This window comes from Lissotriton vulgaris, chromosome 3_1 (assembly GCF_964263255.1).
Source record: "Lissotriton vulgaris chromosome 3_1, aLisVul1.2, whole genome shotgun sequence".
Classification (NCBI taxonomy): domain Eukaryota; kingdom Metazoa; phylum Chordata; class Amphibia; order Caudata; family Salamandridae; genus Lissotriton; species Lissotriton vulgaris.
Window position 1 is genome coordinate 1296918111 of NC_141689.1, and position 11511 is coordinate 1296929621.

The 11511-nt window shown below is 44.4% G+C and overlaps 1 pseudogene; it reads left to right on the plus strand.

Annotated features, from left to right (window-relative positions):
- Positions 1-472: 472 nt before the first annotated feature.
- Positions 473-1463, plus strand: LOC147727794 (28S ribosomal RNA; annotated as a pseudogene; the record flags this gene model as incomplete).
- Positions 1464-11511: the final 10048 nt, after the last annotated feature.

Here is an 11511-nt window from a genome sequence, read left to right on the forward strand (position 1 = left end):
TTTATAAATGTATGCTTATAACAATTAAGATATAGTTATGTACATCATACTTATTGGAATGTCTTGAATGATGAATAGGTCTCAAATAATCTCATACACATAATTATCACACATTGATTATTGATGTCCTGTTAATCATATTTTAATTTCTTAGGACTGTCTGTAGACATTTTTAAATTGTTGGAATAGTACTGCAGGATGTACTATCTCTGGCCTATACTTGATCCCAGTTTCAGTGAAGACAGCGTTCAGTGTGGCTGTACTCCGGAGCAAAAGAATGTTGTATTGTTGGAAGAAAAACCGAATTGACGGTGATGGGCAGCATAATAACCCAAAATGAGCCCCCGCGAGGTGGTACAGAAATAGCCAAATACCTTGTCCCCTAATTAGTAATGGTCCTGAATGAATGAATGAGATTGCCACTGTCCCTACCTACTATCTAGCGAAACCACAGCTAAGGAAACGGGCTTAGCAGAATCAGCGGGGAAAGAAAATCCTCTTGAGCTTGACTCTATTCTGGCACTGTGAAGAGACATGAGAGTTGTAGGATAAGTGAGAGACCCTCGGGCTGCTGGTGATATACCACTACTCTTTTCATTTTTTCACTTACCCGGTGAGGTGGGGGTGACCCCTTTGGGGCTCTCGCTCTTGCTCTAAGCACCCTGCACCCACAGGGTGCGACCCCCTCCGGGGACAGTGGCAGTTGGGGAGTTTGACTGGGGTGGTACACCTGTCAAACGATAATGCAAGTGTCCTAAGGTGACCTCAAGGAGGACAGAAACCTCCAGCGGAGCAGAAGGGCAAAAGCTTGCTTGGTCTCGATTTTCTGTCTGAATACAGACCGTGAAAGTGAGGCCTCATGATCCTTCTGACTTTTTGTGCTTCAAGCAGGAGGTGTCCGAAAAGATAACACAGGGATAACTTGCTTGTGTCTGCCAAGCGTTCATAGTGACATAATTTTTTGACCCTTCGATGTTGGCTCTTCTAATAGGGAACGTGAGCTGGATTTAGACCGTTGTGAGACAGGTTAGTTTTACCCTACTGATGATGTGTTGTTGCAATAGTAATCCTGCTAAGTAGGAGAGGAACAGCAGGTTCAGACATTTGGTGTATGTGCTTGGCTGAGGAGCCAGTGGTGCGAAGCTACCATCCTTGGGATTATGACTGAACGCCTCTAAGTCAGAATCCCCCCTAAAGCGTAACGATATCTCAGAGCCGTGGATCCTTGGCCGGTCTGGGATAGCCAGCCTCTTTCGGGGGGCCGGTGCGTAGAGGCATTCGTTTTGGGACCTGAGCACGGACAGAAGGGGGCCACCTCTATCGCCCTTAGTGCACCGCATGTTCATGGGACACCTGGTGCTAAATCATTCGTAGACGATCTGATTCTGGGTCAGGGTTTCATGAGTAGCGGAGCAGCTACCTTGCTGTGATCCCTTGAAAGTCATCCTCTGAACCAAGCTTTTGTCTCTCTATGCATGGGCGCCCACGGACACCCTCCTCCACTACACGCGGGGGTGGGTCCCTCTGCCACCAGGCTGGAGGGAGGGACATGGAGGGGGCGATGCAGGCCTGCGGGAGGCCACCTTCACCACATGCCCTACCATCCCTGCCACACCAGGGTGCTGGACGGGGGCCACCATCCCCTGTGGGTCAGCAGGGTTACAGGATGGCCTGGGCCGGCCGGGCCCCTCTATTTCCCACTGCTTCCAGGCAATTTAAGCAGGGAGGCAAGAAACCCTGTGTAAGGATTCTCCCAGGCAGCGGCCTGGAGCGCTTGCCCAATCTCACGGTCGTCGGACTGAAAGGGCGACTGAGTCGAGCTGTCTCAGGCCATCTGGACACTGGGTCATCCCAGGCCATCAAGTCATCTGGCTGCACGACCAGATGGTCCAGCGGACTGGGCGACCAGATGACCCTATAGACTGGGCGACCAGATGGCCCTGCGGGCTAGGTGATGAGATGGCCCTGGGGGCTAGGTGACCAGATGGCCGGCCTACCGTCCGGTCATGCTCACTCCAACTTTTGTTCTTCCCCAGAGATCTGTAAGCCTAACAGATCATTATGAAACAAAGGAGAGAAAACACTTTTTGATAAACCCTGTATGGTTTGACGAACCCAGGGATTCTCTTAAATTGCCTGCTAAATTTGAAGACACACATATTTTGCAACCAATTACCTGAGGAGCAGAAAATATGATGACAACCTCAAGAAAAAGCTTTTCTTTGTCTTTATTATTGGGGACATATCAGCCCACTCTCCTTTGAGGAAAGAAGGAAGGTTGTTAGTATTTCTGGAACTGTTCACTAGCTGGGTAGTGTTGTATCTTGCTACTGAAATGGTAATGGTTGCAACAGTTCCTAGACCTGCTCTTTTTTAACCCAAACCTGTTTCTAATCCCACACACCCTGACCACTGAATATTGTGGTTTGTATACTGATAAAAAGCCTTGATCTATATCCCTTGTTTCTTCATGAAAAGGTTACATAAAAAGGAAACCTGAGCTGCTGGACCAGTCTCTGAGTTTGCAAGTTCACTCAATTCATAATAAATCTTACACAACAAGTCTTTCGGCCAAATTACGACTACGTTGGTCTGACAACCGCCATACTGTGGGACCACCCACAGTATTAAAACTGCAGCAGTTGAGCCAAAACGAGACTGGCGGTACTGCTGGGGTCAAGGATGCCTCTGGGCTTATGGTCTTCAACCTAGCAGGACTATGCTGGCAGTGCCACAGTTGGCACCGCCGAGCATATTCTGACTTGCAAGTTCACTTCCATTTTCATGGCAGTGAGCTTGTCATGAAAAGGGTGGCAGGATGGCAAGAAAGGGACAGGACCCCTGCTGGATTTGGCCTTAGGGATGCATGTTGGGGGAACATGTAGTGCCCCCCTCACTTTGCAACCCCGGTTCCTGCACAGTGTAGCATGTGTGCCACACTGTGCAGGAATGTGCAGTTGGTACTCTGAGATCGGCAGTCTGCCTGTTAGGCTCTATCATGAGCATGAAAGACCACTGCAGGACCATCCACCAGACCAGGAAAAAACTCCTGATCTGGTGGGAAGTCTCACCATGGATTTGGTGGTCCCACCTGCTGTGGGACCACCATACTTGTAATCAGGCCCTTTGTTTTCCAGCGAAATAGCCACATTGACATTATCATCAAAATGCAAAGCCCATTGAGCCCAGTTAGTCCGAGTCTACTGAACCCGAGACTCATCAGTTTGTTCTGTGAGTTGGGAAAATCTTAGCATGAGGATACCCCACATCTAAAAGATTATATTGCCAGAACTCCCAGGCCCTCTCTATGCCATTTTTTGAATCATTGAAGCAAATCACATTTTATTTGTTTCACTGAATCTTGAAAATCTTGGTAATAAAAGAGACACATTACCATTGAGATGCCAAAATGTGAACCCTTAAAATTCAGACTATCTTACACGTTGACATTTAGGCCCCATAATGAACTTTCCACTTTTGGTGAAAAGGGTCACCATTCTAGGTTCTAATATAGGGACAGCTTTGGAACAGCTGTGGGATTAGGATGCTGAATAAGAGATACATCGTACATAGGGTAAACCTTAGTCTGTTGAACAACTGACACTTGTAAAGGGATACTCCTGTCTTTAGGGTTATCATTTTGATTCATACAAAGTCAGAAATTTGAATAACTCTAATGAAGCTTATGAGAATGCACATTTAGATTTAAATAACATTTACCACTTTCCATTGAACTCTGAATTGTTAGGGCCACAAAGACAGACTCACCAAAAGAGTGAACATATTGAGAATTAAATGTGTGCACCTTGCTTCTAGCAGCAGAAGGGGATCAAGTTTGCTGTAATTGCACTGGCACCAATATCTTAAGCCATGAAATTTAAAACAGAAACAGCAGGGGAAGAATATAGGTTATATTTTATCAATGCATTCTCTTTTAAAATTCATATTAATATGAAAAATAGTATGTCCTTTATAACTATTGTTGTCATATTCTCAAATTTACATGAAAACTAACTGCAATGGTATTCAAACAAATATGTATATCGGAATCCTAGGTAAGTAAATCAGAAGGGTGACAGTTATATAAGCTGTTAGTTTCATTTTTACAGTTTATACCATGCACCATTCCATCTGGCTTCTACTTACAGAATACCTTCAACCAATCCTCATTGCATCCTCAGAAAGACATGAGTAGGCATTCCATATGTAATCCATAAACACATGAGGACAGTAATGAGACATAGAATTAGTAAATTGCTCCTGTGCTGAATCTATTCTACAATTGCAAGGAATGCCGATCAGTGTAGTGTCCATATCATTTCTTCAAAAAAATTACATCACATGAAAGAGTGAGAGTTGTTGGTGTCCAAGCAGCAAAACGGGGATAGCAATGCCCAAATGTCTATCTAGATGAATAAAAGCAAAGCAAGTGAGAGGCACAACTGTGTGAGAAACCGCCCAGTTAAGTCTAATTTATATCAGATATGCAATATCGAACACATTTAAAATTAATTTCTAACCATAGATTATAGAAAGAGTGACTTGAAGTACTTAACCCGAGGCAGGGCAGCAAGAAAAGAGTTTGTTACTTCTCGGTGACTTCTTTTTACATAGAATATGATCATGACTGATTGGGCTTTCAATTACGCTTTTCCTGTACAATGTGACCCAAAGTTCAGTGACGTAACAAGGGCCCTTGTAGCCCCCACAGTGTGGGGGGCCTGAGCCCCAAGGGGGTGCCCTCAGTACAATACCCTGGCCTGGGAGCTCATGAGTGAGTCCAAATGGGGGCCCCTCCATGTATTTTGCAGAGGTCCCCCCTCAAGTTTCTTTAAGTCACTGCCATTGTTTGTTGGGAAGTGTAGTTGTTTTGTGATTTTTGGTTGCTGTTATTAAAAATGTATCTAGTTTAGAAAGCATAATACGAGTCACTGGTCCTTTAACAAAATCACAAGTAATTTGGTACAAGTACGCTGTAATTTTTCTACTTCTGCTCTTAAATTTGTTGTCCAGCCCAAGGACAATGTGAATTCCACGTGGACCTGACTTCCAGTGATCTAGCACACTAAAAGCATTCTTTTATTCATTAATAGGAATAATGACTGCAACAATGGTATATATAAAAGTGAGCAGGAGAACAGCAGCTGCTTGCTACAGAAAATAGTTGTGTGTTATGCTGTGCGTGGGTTTAGGACTTTGTGGCATGTTCTAAATGTTCTAACGCCAATCACTCTGCAGCAAAGAGAGATCTATTGTATTTTCCAGTGCTGGTTTGACTCTAGCATGTGGGATGCTGACTATACTCCCTAAAAGCCTATAGGCGTTAATTGGAACACATATCCCTTTTGGAAGATAAAGACACCTAATTTGATTGTATGACACAACCATGCATGACTAAATCATCCATGCCTTAACCAAGTGGTCTTTACAATGACTGTGTCTTTACCACTCATGACTTTACAATGAATTTCATTGTAAAGGCATGTTTGGTAAAGATTTATAAGTGTTAAAGATCCCACCCCAGTCCCTCTGCCCTTTGCCTTAAAATGCAGCCCTCCTGTGTTGTAATCTACTTGCCCAAGCCATATGAACTTCCCTAATCCCCTACCCTGAACCCTAAAACCCGGCCCCCTAGCCCAAAAATCTAACCCCGACCCCAGCCCCTCACCCTAAAAACTTTACCCTAGCACTGAAACCTACCCCCCCAGCCATACTTACACAGCTGTAGCCTGGTCCTTCTTCCTGCTGCGATCCTTCCAGTTCCTCTCCCCGCCCATCCTCTGAGACAGTTGGAACACAACTGCCTAAACCACGCATTTGTGTGGTTAAGGCATATGCGTGGTTATGGCAAGCGTTCTTCCGCGTGTGGTGAAATGGCACACGTGCTGAAGCCTACGTTGTAAAGGCTGGTTTCCCTCTTAATTGTGAAGATATGTTTACGGCCTCATTATGTATATTTTGGTATCCCGTTTGATGAAATTGGATTTTTTTAAATGAATCAGAATAGCAAACTTTGCAGCGTATTACCATACCCACAGATAGGTTTTTCTGGAAAACACCTGGCAGAACATCCAACAAAAAATGTCCTGCAATCAGAGAAACACGTGGACGTCCTTGTCAGTGGTGGCCATCCCATACAAAAATTGGTGGGGTGGGGAAGGGGCACGGGGAGGAGCACAAGATGGTGCCTGGGTCAGGAGGGAGGCCAAGGACTGTATAAAATAATACTAAAGAATATTCTTAAAAAAAGTTAAACTTACTTGCTGGCGGCAGCTTCCCGCGTTGAGCCTTGGTGCTGGGACTTCCTTGTCCAGCAGATACTGTGACTACGTCTCAGACTACCTGTCCAATCCCTGTGCTGCTAAGCAGCGCTGGGATTGACCTGAGCAGGCTGGCAAAACGGTTTGCTCAGGTTGTGAGTCTGTGGGGTTTCTCTAACCTGGCTGTTAGAGAAACCTAAATCTGCATGCGTATTTTTGTTGGCCTGGGACAGCCGGCCAAACTTACATGAGCACTTGTTCATGTAGGACTCCTCCTCCCCTCTCCCATGCCACGGTTCCATCCCTCCCTGCACACTCTGGCTGATCAAGCAACTTACAAATTAAATTATAAAGAAATATTGTTTTATTTTTTTGCTGCTGGCTCTGAGCGGTAGGGCGACACTCCTTGGCAATTGCAGAGGAGCTGCCCCAGGTCCTTGAACAAACACCAATTTCAACGGTAATTCCCTAGGGAGTAATTTAGAGTAGTGCAGTAATACAGCACCCTCGAATGACTGTGTATCTAGGGTGCAGTATTATTGAACCAAAGACAAACATTTTTGCAAGGGAACCAAAGATGTAATAAATAGCACTTTTGCTACAATACAGTTGTAATTTAGATGCTCGGTTTGGTTTTTATTCACTTGTTCATATGTGTTTCTTTTCCACAGGAGTTTTCTACATCAAGTCCAAGATCGGAAGCATCATCTCCAGGACACTGTGTAAGAATTCATTTTTTTGTTAATTAAAATAAGTATTTTGGAGACATTTGGCTATGCTAAATAATCACCCCCTGGTCCAATAATACAGATTTTTAAAGGGCACTCTTTTGTTAATTGCCTTCCATGCCATGACAGAAAGTGGGAGCGTACCATCTACATATTTTATGTATATGTTTGAGGAAGGAGTTTGTTTTTTGAGAAAAATATTTGCCTGGAGAAGAATTTAAAAAAATATGTGCGTTAGATTTGGGGGTCTCTAGTTGGCAGAAGTAGATACCTTTGACCAAATAGGGACCCTTACATATAGCCAGGGTAAGGGGTACACTCCTAAAATAACCCCTGCTCACCCAATTGGTAGCTTTGCACAAGCAGGCAGGCTTATCTCAGAGGCAGTGTGTAAAGCATTTGTGAACACATACAGTAACCCGGTGACAACACTACAGATGGACACCACACAAGTTGTAGTATAAAAATAAATATTTTTATTCAGACTTAACACAAGACCACAAACCCCAAAAAGCCACAATACTCTACTTGAAAAATGGTAGAAATAGCTTAGTTCTCTTGAGATGTAAAACGCAACACTTTGAGTTCAATGTAACTTTGGATGGGTAACGCTATACAACAAAAGTGTTGAAGGGAAGGTGATGTGTTGGTTCTTTACACTCAAGAACAGTGAAGCGTCGGGTCCCTACTGCTGCGTAGGGGATGCGTTGGTTCTTCTCCGCATGGGGAGGTCATGCGTCGGTTTCTTACTGCGCTTCCATGGCGATGCGACCAGCAGCGCCGTGATGCGATGAAGATCTGGTGCAATGAAACAAAATAGCTTCTCCTTGATGCGACAATGATGCATGCACGTCCGACGGCCGTGTGGTGACTCAACGATTCTTCTGAGACATGACAGGCCCTGCGACTCGAATACCAGGTGATGCAACGGCATCTGCTGCGACCGCGACACTCTTCTCCGGTGATGCGAGGCACTTCGGGTGATACGAAGGCGACAGCAGAGGCACGCTTCTCCGAGGATGCGACGGCGTCTGCTGCGACGACGACACTCTTCCCCGGTGATGAGATGACAGCGGCTTCGGCGGCAACACACTTCTTCATATTGAGTCACGCTTCCAGCTCACAGCAACACGCAGTTTCTCAGAAGGCCCAGCTCAACAGCAGGAACTTCAATTCCCAGCATGGGAAGTCAGGGGAGCTGAATGGTGAAGTCTGTTGTCCCTGAGACTTCAGCAAGAGGCAAGCTTTATCTCAAGCCCTTGGAGATCCTTTACAAGTTGATTTGAAAGTAGCACAAAGCCTTTTGGCAGTCAGACAACCACTGTAGGCCAGTCCCCAAAACAGCACTCAGCCTATGGATAGTCTCCTCCTCAGTTTCTCTGGTTCCTCACCTCAGGAAAGGTTCTTTTTTTACCCAAAAGTGATCTAAAATTCTTTGGTCTGTGTCCCAATATTTGTACTAGCAACTCCTTTGTCCTCTGAAGGCAGAGGGGCCTGTACCCAGTCCAAACCAGTTCTGTACAGACTTGGAGCGCTTTGTTGACAAGACTTCTTTTTTCCTTTGACAGTGTTGGCCAGAGACATCAGACGCACCTCAGGAGGTGGAGCCAGTATTGTGGAAAGCAGGCACAGCCCTATTCAGACCCAGGTGCAACTCCTCCCACCCATCTATATTCAGATAGCTCTATTCAGCTCTGTGCTGACTCACCCTGTCTCCTGGAATCCCCGAGCCCCTGTCACTCAAACTCCAGACAAGGAATACACAACCTAGCAGAGGCAGGCTTGGACAGTGAGGCAAGAAAATACCTAGTTTCTAAAAGTACTTTTATTCAGGAATACTAAACTCGAATTTCTACCTAGTTCCCTGAGTCAGTTAGGATTATAAGATGTAATAATCAAACTGACCATTCTGGCCTATAGGGGAAAAAGGTAGCCTTGCAGTAGTGAAAAACGAAAATCAATGTAATTCACTATTAGGACATGCCACACACATCACCTACAATGCCCCTTGCCCTTGGGCCTACAGCAGGGGTGACTAATATGCAGAAAAGGGAAGGTTTGGGGACTAGCAAGTAGGTGCACTTGCCCAGTCAACATGACAGTACCAGATTGCACACAGGCTCTGCAATGGCAGACCTGAGACACACTTTTGCAGGCTGCTTCTGTGGGTGGCACAACCATTGCTGCAAGCCCACCAGCAGCCGTTGGTTTACAAGGCCTGGGCACACTCAGTGCACTGTAGTAGCGTCTGACAAGTAACCCAAACCAGCCAATCATGGAATCACTAATCCATTCATCAATTTACCATAGGGAGCATTGTACTGTCGCACTCGATAGCAGTGGGACAGTGCCCAAAGCATCTATAACCAGCAAAAACATCTGAGGCAACAGCAAAAAATGGAAGGAAGACCCACGCCAATAGTGCCAGGTCTAACAACGTGCCAACCCATATTTCCCCATTATTTACTCATGAGGATGTTTCAAGCTCGTGGAAATGTCACATGAGTTAATTTTGCACATTGGATCACTTCCAGAACTCGACAACTGCCTTTAATTTCTAGGGGCCTTATTAATGAAAACCTTATGCTGACATTGTATCACTTTTTGTGATACTGAAGTGACATAAAAATTGTGCCACACTGCGCCATATTTGCAAAATGATGCATCTAGGCAGATGGGTCACTTTGTAAAACCCTCCGCCTCTTTATGCTTGTGCTAGGGATAATGTTTGTAGGGTGGGAGTCCCCCCATAAAAAAGGCTTGTAGAAGTGGTGCAGTAAAATCTATTAATTACACCTTGCTGGAGTTGCGTCCATTTTGTGACACACTCCAGCAATGCGTCATTACTGCACCACCAGATACATCAGAATCCCTGACCTATCTGGTCAGTTCTTGTGACATGGAGTGCTATGCTGTAAATACGGTGCATCCAAGTTGTCTCAAGGAGGGCACAAAAAAAAGTGTCACAAGGCTGTTTTCAACCAGCATTGCAACACTTTTCATAAATGAGGCCCTCAGTGTCTTATAATTTTCAGGAATCCACTACACGTTCCAGATTTATGAGCAGCTGAATGTAGTAAACATCCAGCTTTTACAATGTAGGATTTGTATTTCAGTTCCTGTAAGTTTTTGCCATTTGTATACCTTGATAATCGCACCAAAGATAGTTTTGTAGCATTTCGATTCTGTTGTTATAAATGCATTTTGTAAGGCAATGAGCTATTTCTTGTGAAAACTTTTGTATTTTAGGAGTAAGTTTGTCGCTAAAAGTTTCTCTGGAATTTTGTTCCTAAATATACTCACCCAATAAAAGAATGCCCACATGCATCAAACTCCCGTTTTGCGTTTCCAAATTTGCGAGTTTTACCGAATCGCAAATATGGATTCGTAAAACGGGATGCATCATAGAAAGTGCAAAATATTTCCGATTCGGTAAAAATCGCAATTTTTACCGAATCGCAAATATTATGTGAATTCAAAATTGCGAATTCGCTATTCCCATTGATTCCTATGGGCCAAAAGGCCCATAGGAATCAATGGAAATTGCGAGTGGCACTTACAAAATTTCATGGGTGCCGGGGGGGGTCCAAAGGACCCCCCCCGCACCCCTGAAATGTATTTTTAAATGGATGTTTCACACACACATGTCCTAAGGACATGTGTGTCTGTAACATGACATTGTTTAAAATGTAAATTAGTACATTTTAAACATTTTTCGCAATTTACCACGAGGTTCAACCTCGTGGTAATTTGCACTTCCAAACCTTGTTTTCGCAATTTGATTTCAGAATGATGCATTGCATTTAAGGAATCGCAAATTTGCGATTCCTTAAATGCAATCGCATTCTGGAAAGTCGCAAAATCAGAGAATTTCATTACAAAATAATGATGCATCTGAAAAAGCATTTTTGGAGTCGCAAACTGCCGATTTTAAGGAATCGCACCGTTTGCGACTCCAAAAATGCTTGATGCATGTGGGCAGAAAAGTCTGACTTTCGCTTGTTTACATACTCCTGGGTTATACCACAGGGACAGGACAGAGCAGAGGCCTTCCGGCAGTGCTGCCTTACGGTAAAAGAAATGGGCAGGAATATGCCGTATCTACCAGATATTACTGCCCCTTAGTCTGAGTATTATGAGGCTGTCAAATATTGCTGTTTCTTTTCTCTGTTGCAACACGAGTGCTGAATAAAATTTTTGAAGGCAGCCCTATTTTACCAGGAACCAATGCAGAGATAACAAGAACAGTAGATATGGTCAGCAAGTTTTGTCTTTATTATGAAGCCGCCTCTGCACCCCATGGATGAGGTGGACAGAAAAACTGAGATACAGACTCTAGGCCCTCATTAAGAATGACCTGCAGGTTTCTTACCTGTGTGCAAACTTAAATTTACAAAGGGATCAGAATTTATAGTTATGCAAATGTCATCTCACTCCAAATACACCACATCTGACCCATATCTGATCAGTAGAGTAATGCTAAGTGATTGGGTGCTCCTGCAAACTCGAAGAGGGGGCATTAA